At 40.4% G+C, this 7,506-nt stretch overlaps 1 protein-coding gene across 3 annotated transcripts in view; it reads left to right on the top strand.

Moving 5' to 3' along the window:
- Positions 1-1,895: 1,895 nt before the first annotated feature.
- The window catches only part of LOC145982831 (formin-binding protein 1-like), a 67,508-nt gene continuing 61,897 nt past the window's right edge, over positions 1,896-7,506 (top strand). For all 3 annotated transcript variants that reach the window (XM_083116193.1, XM_083116192.1, XM_083116191.1), the window contains exon 1: positions 1,896-1,942. The gene's annotated coding sequence lies outside the window, so the exon portion shown is untranslated. The remainder of the gene's footprint in view (positions 1,943-7,506) is intronic.

Here is a 7,506-nt window from a genome sequence, read left to right as displayed (position 1 = left end):
TTTTCGGTTGGTCAACCGGTGCCACTACTCTACTGCCAGTGTTACCGCGGCGTCTGTTGGCATTACAGAATACAAGCCACACACTGATTTAACATAATTTATGTCTCTTGCTGTCTTCCTCTCTCTCTCTCTCTCTCTCTCTCTCTCTCTCTCTCTCTCTCTCTCTCTCTCTCTATGTCTCTCTCCATCTCTCTCTCTCTCTCCCTCCCTCCCTCTATCTTATTCTCTATATATCCTTTCTTTATTTCTGCTGTATGTAGAATTGAGATGCTATTCATTACTTACCGACAGAGTTTTCTTCAACTTTGTAAAGAAGTAATTTGGGAAACTTTGTTGGAGAAACGAACCTTTTACACAACTCTCTCGTTTTCTACCGAAATAAATCCCCGCGCGTAGGAAAGCTATAAACTGTGTTTGTGGCTCAACGCTCGCTCCACTGGACACGATGCAGACTACCTCTTGAAACTCGACCACAAATAACTCCGCCAAGATCAGAGTTCTGGTTGTTTATGAATGTAGTGAGCTGCAAGCTGCCTTCCTTGCTTATCTTGGTTCGTGCTACCGACATGAGCGTTTCCGGTCAAGATGGCGGCTCGCTCATGTTTCCTTTGCGTTTCGTGCTGGTTTGGAGTTTTAAACAAGCTTAATTGTACAATTGTTCAGACAGGACGTCTCGAAGTCTTTGCCCTACGCACAGGCTTTCTTTTGTACTTTCTGGGAACCTAATTTCTGATTACCAGATGGCAAAACTGGTTGTACTGTAGCTCTCTCTAATCTCCATTTTAAAGAAAAGTACATAGAAAATAGCCAGGTACCCCCCCCCCCCCCATCAACTTTGCATTGTATTACGTATCATACAGTTAACATGGGACAAGAGAACATGTAGACATGTAGGAGTGTACTTTTCTGAAGCCACCCAAATACCATCTCTTCCACGCGGTCGACCTCCGTGGCGGAGTGGTTATCACAGCGCGGTGCGACACCAGGGGCCACGAATTCGAATTGTGCCATGGTTGTCCTTTGTGAGTTTGTATCAATTTCATCCCGATTAGCTAAACGTGACAAGAAAAACTGTGCTAAATAATAAAAATTAGATAAAACTCTCTTCCACGTATACTTTGTTCCAGTTATCTCTTGAGCAGCCGAACGAAAACAAGTCTGCGCAAGTAGTGACGCGAGACGGCTCCACCAATGAACACGTGAGAGGAAAGCGACTGCAGTTACCAGCGTGTATTGCTTCACTCTGCCCCACTCGATTTCCTCCCCTTCTCTGACGCTATGCGCGGCCTTGCTCCAGAGATGGGTGGGACAGGGTATAGTACATTCTGGACTCCATTCTTCTAGATTAACCCAGGCCTTCCCCATGGCGTAGTGGTAGCGTCGTCGGCTTGTAATTAAGGGGTCCCGGGTTTGATTCCCAGTGGAGGCACATAGTGGTTAGGATCCCACTTTAAACTGTAGGTCCAGTCCCGATTAGCCTTCTGTGCATAAAGTGGACTTAAAACACCAAATCAATCAATCCAGATTAACAAGACTGGCGTGTATGCGTCGACCTACAGCTACAACCAGTGTAATCCTATGTGACGCTTGTACTGCCACGTGAGCTTGTTCTTTCATCAAATTCAACTTATCACCACCGTCACTCATCTTCCATCGTCTCGATCAGCCAAAACTGGCAGAGAAGCAAAGGGAAATAAATCAACAAGAGAACATATATTTAAAGAAGAAGTCATATTCCGCAACTTGTGCACAGTATCTGGTTGAATGTGCATTTGTAAAAATCATATCATGGTATTTTTTTTTTGTAACGAAGTTAATTGATATGCAATTTCTATTTATAACACATCGACGACTGTGTAAACTAAATTTAACATTTGCTCTTTCTTTTCAGGAGACTAGTAAAAAACTACCAACCAAAGAAAAAGGACGAAGAAGATTATCAGTACGTATTTTTTCCTCGTTTTTTCATTAATACATTAACATGTAATGCTTGGTAGCACGGCTTTTTATTCTATTGCATGTGCCATTAGTACAAAAACATACCTACTAATGATGACATCTTGATGATAACATAAATTGTTCTTCCTGGTTGAGTTCTTTGGATTACATGTTTTTTTAATAATTTGGTTTGGAAAGAATAGGAGCTTAGTTTGATATATCAAATTTTAAAATGTAGGAAGTTTATAACCAGTGACGTAATTGATATCGTCATTGTTTTGTTTCACATTTGCACATCTTATCTCGGCATGTGTCATGGCGTATTTTAATTACAATTATAAATTATGTCTGTTTGCTTTTGTACTTTATGACGACGTAATTGCGCGAGAGGCATACAAGTATCATGAAATGAAGTGGTAGGTTTTAGCAGAAGAGAATTCGTGTACAAATTGCAGTATGCACCTTTGGTTTTTACTAAAGAATTCATAAAGGAATCAGTCTTACAGGCAAGACATGTGCAATATCAAAGCGAAACAGAGACTGTCCGAAAGTAGAGCCTCATTGTGGGAAAAAAATCGCCTACGTCATTGTTTACTGTGCTACTTATTCAGGCGTACCGAGAAATTGCGGTGCGTAGTTGGTAGTAAGTTCCTTGCCAGACGTAAGATGGCGTCACTGGCTCTTTCCATGTGGTGCTGTGCCTTTGATGACATCCTGTATATATAATGTGTGCGTGTGTGTCTCGATAGACAAGACTTGAGACTGCAGTTTAGAATGGGCGGATTTCCTAATGGATTCGGATATCTTATTTCAGAGGATGCGAGATCCGGGTATTGATTCCCACGGCATTCGTGATTCGGATAATATTCGATTCAGATAATTCGGATTAACATACTTACATGGCCATGAAATTATTGCGAATATCTAGACAACAGTGAAAGCAAACCACATGGAGATTCATGTTCATGCTCTAGAATACAAATTTCTGAACCAAGTAAACCACATCCAAATGAAATAGTGTTTGGAATTCTCAGTTGATGTAGTTTTTCAGTAAGTCTTGAAGTTTTTTTGGCCACATATGATAAATGGATTCTCTCAGGCCATCGACTACTATTGATCTTCAGGGTAGAAATTACTTCTACCCATGGCGTTAGTTCTCGAAAGCCTGGAAACTCCAGAACTCCCTGGTCGATAGCCATAGAGAATCTATTCATTGTCGTAATATCATAATGGTTTCTCAAAAGGAGAGGAAATTTCGAACTCTCTTCGACTTGCAACGAAGTAGAATTAAGCAAGCGAGGTCCTGTACCACTTCGACAGGTGGCAAAGATACAAGTGAAGAACACTTTTCAGTTTCGTGCAGACGGACAGGTCAGAAGTGTTCAAATGAAACGAACTCTAGTGTTTCTGGACCGTTAAGTTTGCAGGATGAGAAATTGAAAGGTGAGGAGAGGGAGCAGGAATCGCTCACGTGCTTGCTCCTGACCAGTTCCTCGTCTTGGAACCAGTCTGACTGGACGCCATCCTACGCCCCCCAGTGATGCAGACATCTTTGCATCAAAAATAGCAAACCAAGTGCAACTTTCCATGGAAATCTTCTTTGTCTGGGCTTCAATAATATTCAAAGGATTGAAGTTTCTGATCATTATTTATTCCGTAGATCTTACTTGCTTTATAAAGCAGGATACGTGTATTGAAGCTTACCAGATGATGCTTGAAGACAGTTAACAGGTGCCTGCAGGTATATTTGAATATGTGTGTGTGTGAGAGAGAGAGAGGGGGGAGGGGAGAAAGTACTTCAGACCACATTGTTAACGGTAGAATCCTGTCTGAGTTGTGAACACCACGACAGCCCACAGCTTACAAGGCATCCCATATGAAGCACGCAAATGGCCATCTTATGTATTTTCCGCATGAATGGTAATTATACATGTCTTCCTTATTGGTGCTTCACGCGTTGCGCTCTGATTTCGTCATTCAAATTGCAATTCCGTCTCTTATGTACTTTTCTGCAGAGTAAGATTTTCCTTTGTGGACATTATCTTTATACCACTTTCTGACATACAATAAAGTAATGCGTAAGTTATCTTGCTGATAAGACGTTGCGTCGCCTACCATTAATGCTAGGAATGTGATGCTGCATTGGTGATTGTACGAGACGAGGCAGCACTTGGCATATTCCGATCTCGTCTCGACTCGAATCTAAATGACACACAATAAGGTATGGAAATATTTATTCAAACAAACCAAAAGTAGAAGTTTTTTTTTCCACTATAACCTGACCAAACACACATTGATATGCACGAACAAGTTTCATGTTAAAGGAGTTGCGTTAGGTAAAACGGCGACAGCGAAAAATCAAGCGAAGGCAGGGCTGACTAGGCAGCTCAGTTGGTAGAGCAATGGCAGGGTATGCCAGAGACCCGGGTTCTAGTCCTGGTCGAGCCTGCATTTTTCGTTGAAATTTCTACTTAAAGAAAGTGTGGTACCAGAAATTTTCATGTAAATTATCGAATGAGAATCTGTATTGATTTTCGAACGACAGTGTCACTGTACCCTTCCTAATGCTAAGTATTATACACATACTATTGTCCTAAATAATTGCAATATATGAGATTAGCTCGATGAAACAAAAACTTAGTAGTGTCAGATGATTTGAATTCATATTCAAACCCTAGCACAGTTTTTTATTCATTTTTTTCCTCTGAAAAGTGTGTGCAGGATGGAAGTAATGGTTCTAGTCCTGTGAACATTTCTCATTCAAGGAATCCCATGTTCGATACGGTGGAGGCACATAGTGGTTCGGATCCCACTTTAAAACTGTAGGTCCAGTTCCCAATTAGCCTATCTGTGCATAAAGTGGACGTAAAACAAAGTGAAAGCAAGTTTCGACAGAAGTGCGAAAGCGAAAATGTGTGTGGAAGATACACTGAAGCGTAACTACTTAATGGACACCAAAGTCCTTGTACAGTCACTGACACTTCTGGGTTGTAACTACCGCATTCATTTGCAGTGGAATCATTAAAACCAAGAAGTGCCCGTGACTGTACATGTTGCTACAGCTTTGCAAAGATAATCGCTGATGCATGCTGGTGTGCGCGCTCTTCGATCTTTAACCACATGTCGTGCAAGCTTGCCTTTTCGTGCTCAACTTGAAGCTCAAGGTTTAAAAATAAGAATTTAGACAATGCACGACTAAATGTGTACTTTTTTTTAGTTTTTGAATTGAGTTGCATGTCACAGAGAACGAAAGGGACATGCAAGGCGTGCTGATAACTAGATGGCGAGTTTATGTGCACTAAAATTGTCAAAATGTTAGTGGTGCTCCTAATTACAACTGCCATAGTAAGTCTTTTTCTTTTTGATATTGCTTATTGTCTTATCAGAATAAAGTAATTTGGGGGGCAGCTACAATTTGTGAGAATATGTGCCCTGAAAAAAAAAAAGTTTTCGCTGGAAGGCAGGCACCTTGAGGGAGTTGCATTTACAAAACCCCATTCATTAACCTAAGGAAGATTTCAGACGTGTCGCTTGGGAACGAGCCAATCAAGAGCAACGTTTCGTACCGTAACAGCTTGACACGCCACACAAGCCTGCGTTCGATTGGTGAATATACTTCAAGCGACACATGTCGCGCGTCGCCTTATTGTGAAATCTGCCACAAGTGTCATAAAGCAATTAGCTTCATTTTAAACCCACATACAGATATATATATATATAGCGTCGATTATCCGAACGTCGGTCAACCGAACGACCGCTTAACCGAACTGTGTACTCGCTCACTTTCAGATATCTGTAATGAAAAAAGTACATGACTTAGCTGCTCGTAAGCGTGTAGGCTTGCTTAGACAGACCAAAATAAAGGATTTTTTTAAACGTTAATTTTGTGTACTGTGTGTATTGTTCATGCAAAATGCGTATGTAATATGTACATATTTTTGTTTAATAAACTGTACCACATACTATATATTCCTACTAAAGTTGCCTTTGTACGTTACTTTGTACAGTTTGTAAAAAAATAACTGCATCACTTAGCTTTGTGGCCAAAAAAATCCTTATTTGCGTTATATGAATTGTGCGATAGGGTATAACATATTTTAAATGTAATCAGGGTGTAACTGGATATTTATTGTAACTGTTGAAACATATTTTCTACATTTGGCTACAAATGAAGTATGCATGGCAGATATATACTCGTATATACATATGTTACACAATATACGCTATACAGTAATTGAGAAAACTAACGTATAGAGTTACATTTATCGAGAAAAAAGTTTCTCGTGATGTCCATGCGCATGAATAACAATATTTTACCACACATACCTCATCATTTGTGAAACTGTCCTTCATTTAGTATTTTGTATGGCCTCCTTTAACCTTCCTGACAGCCTCAATTCTTCTGGGCATGCTGTGAACAAGATTGCGGCATGTTAAATTATCTAAATCATGGTACCAAGTGTGTACAATTGCTGCCATTAGCTGGTTTATGTTTTCAAGTTACCTTTCTCGCAGTTTCTTGTTCATAATATGCCACAGGGTTTTGATGGGGTTTAAATCTGGTGAATTAGGAGGCCACCAGATTCTCTGTATACCCATCTCCTTAAACCAATTATTGACTGAACGAGATCGATGGCAGGAGGCAATGTCATCCTGAAAATAAAATTTGTTCAAATTTGCACCTGAAAAATAATTCCTAGCTGTGGGAATTAATTTATGATCAAGAATGTCTATGTACTTTTCGCTGTTAACAGACCCAGTACAAATTTCAATTTTCCCAACTCCTCTCGATGTGAAGCAACCCCACAACATAGCACTTGCGGAGAACTTCTGTGTCTCAGATACACATTCATCAGTTAATTCCTCCCCACTACGCATTCGAAGCTTCACTCCAGCATCGTTTCCAACAAGATTAAACTTCTTTCGTCCGAAAAAATCACACAATCCCAGTCCTCCTGTGTCCAATCTCCGTACCTTTGCACAAATGTTTTCCTTGCATCCTTATGTTTCTTTGTCAGGCGCGGCTTCTTCTTGTGAAATCCAAAAGACTTCAGTCTAGACACTACTGTTGAATGGCTTACTTAATACCGGTCTCCAGTTCAATTTGTGCAGCCAGTTGACTTGAATTTATGCTTCTTTTTTGTAACGACGTTAATGACTTCAGTTTACGATCAACCCTCGCAGATGTTTTCTTTTTCCTTCCACACCTGTTTCTCAAGGAACATTTTCCGAACTGTTGTTGTTTCTTAATGACTCTTGATACTGTTGACTGGTTCACGTTAACTTTTCTACCAATTTCTCGTTGACTCACCCCTTCCTTGTGTAGAGCCAAAATTTGTCCTTGCTTGCGAGATGAAGTGTCTTTCAAACTCATCATTCCTCAAATCAATCACAATCCACAGCACTACTTAAACTGCTTATGTGTTCGTAAACTTCACAACACTATAAAAGCAAACAATGCAGCAACAATCAGGCAAACAATCACGCGATAAGAACAACATTCGATACTTTGTCAATCTCCCGCCGAGCCGTATATGAAGTTTCTCAAGGACACTAGCCAACAACAGA

This window comes from Lepisma saccharinum, unplaced genomic scaffold, assembly GCF_977018435.1.
Source record: "Lepisma saccharinum unplaced genomic scaffold, izLepSacc3.1 HAP1_SCAFFOLD_444, whole genome shotgun sequence".
Taxonomy (NCBI): domain Eukaryota; kingdom Metazoa; phylum Arthropoda; class Insecta; order Zygentoma; family Lepismatidae; genus Lepisma; species Lepisma saccharinum.
The sequence above is the reverse complement of the archived record's forward strand: the minus strand, read 5'-3'. Positions and strand labels throughout refer to the sequence as shown.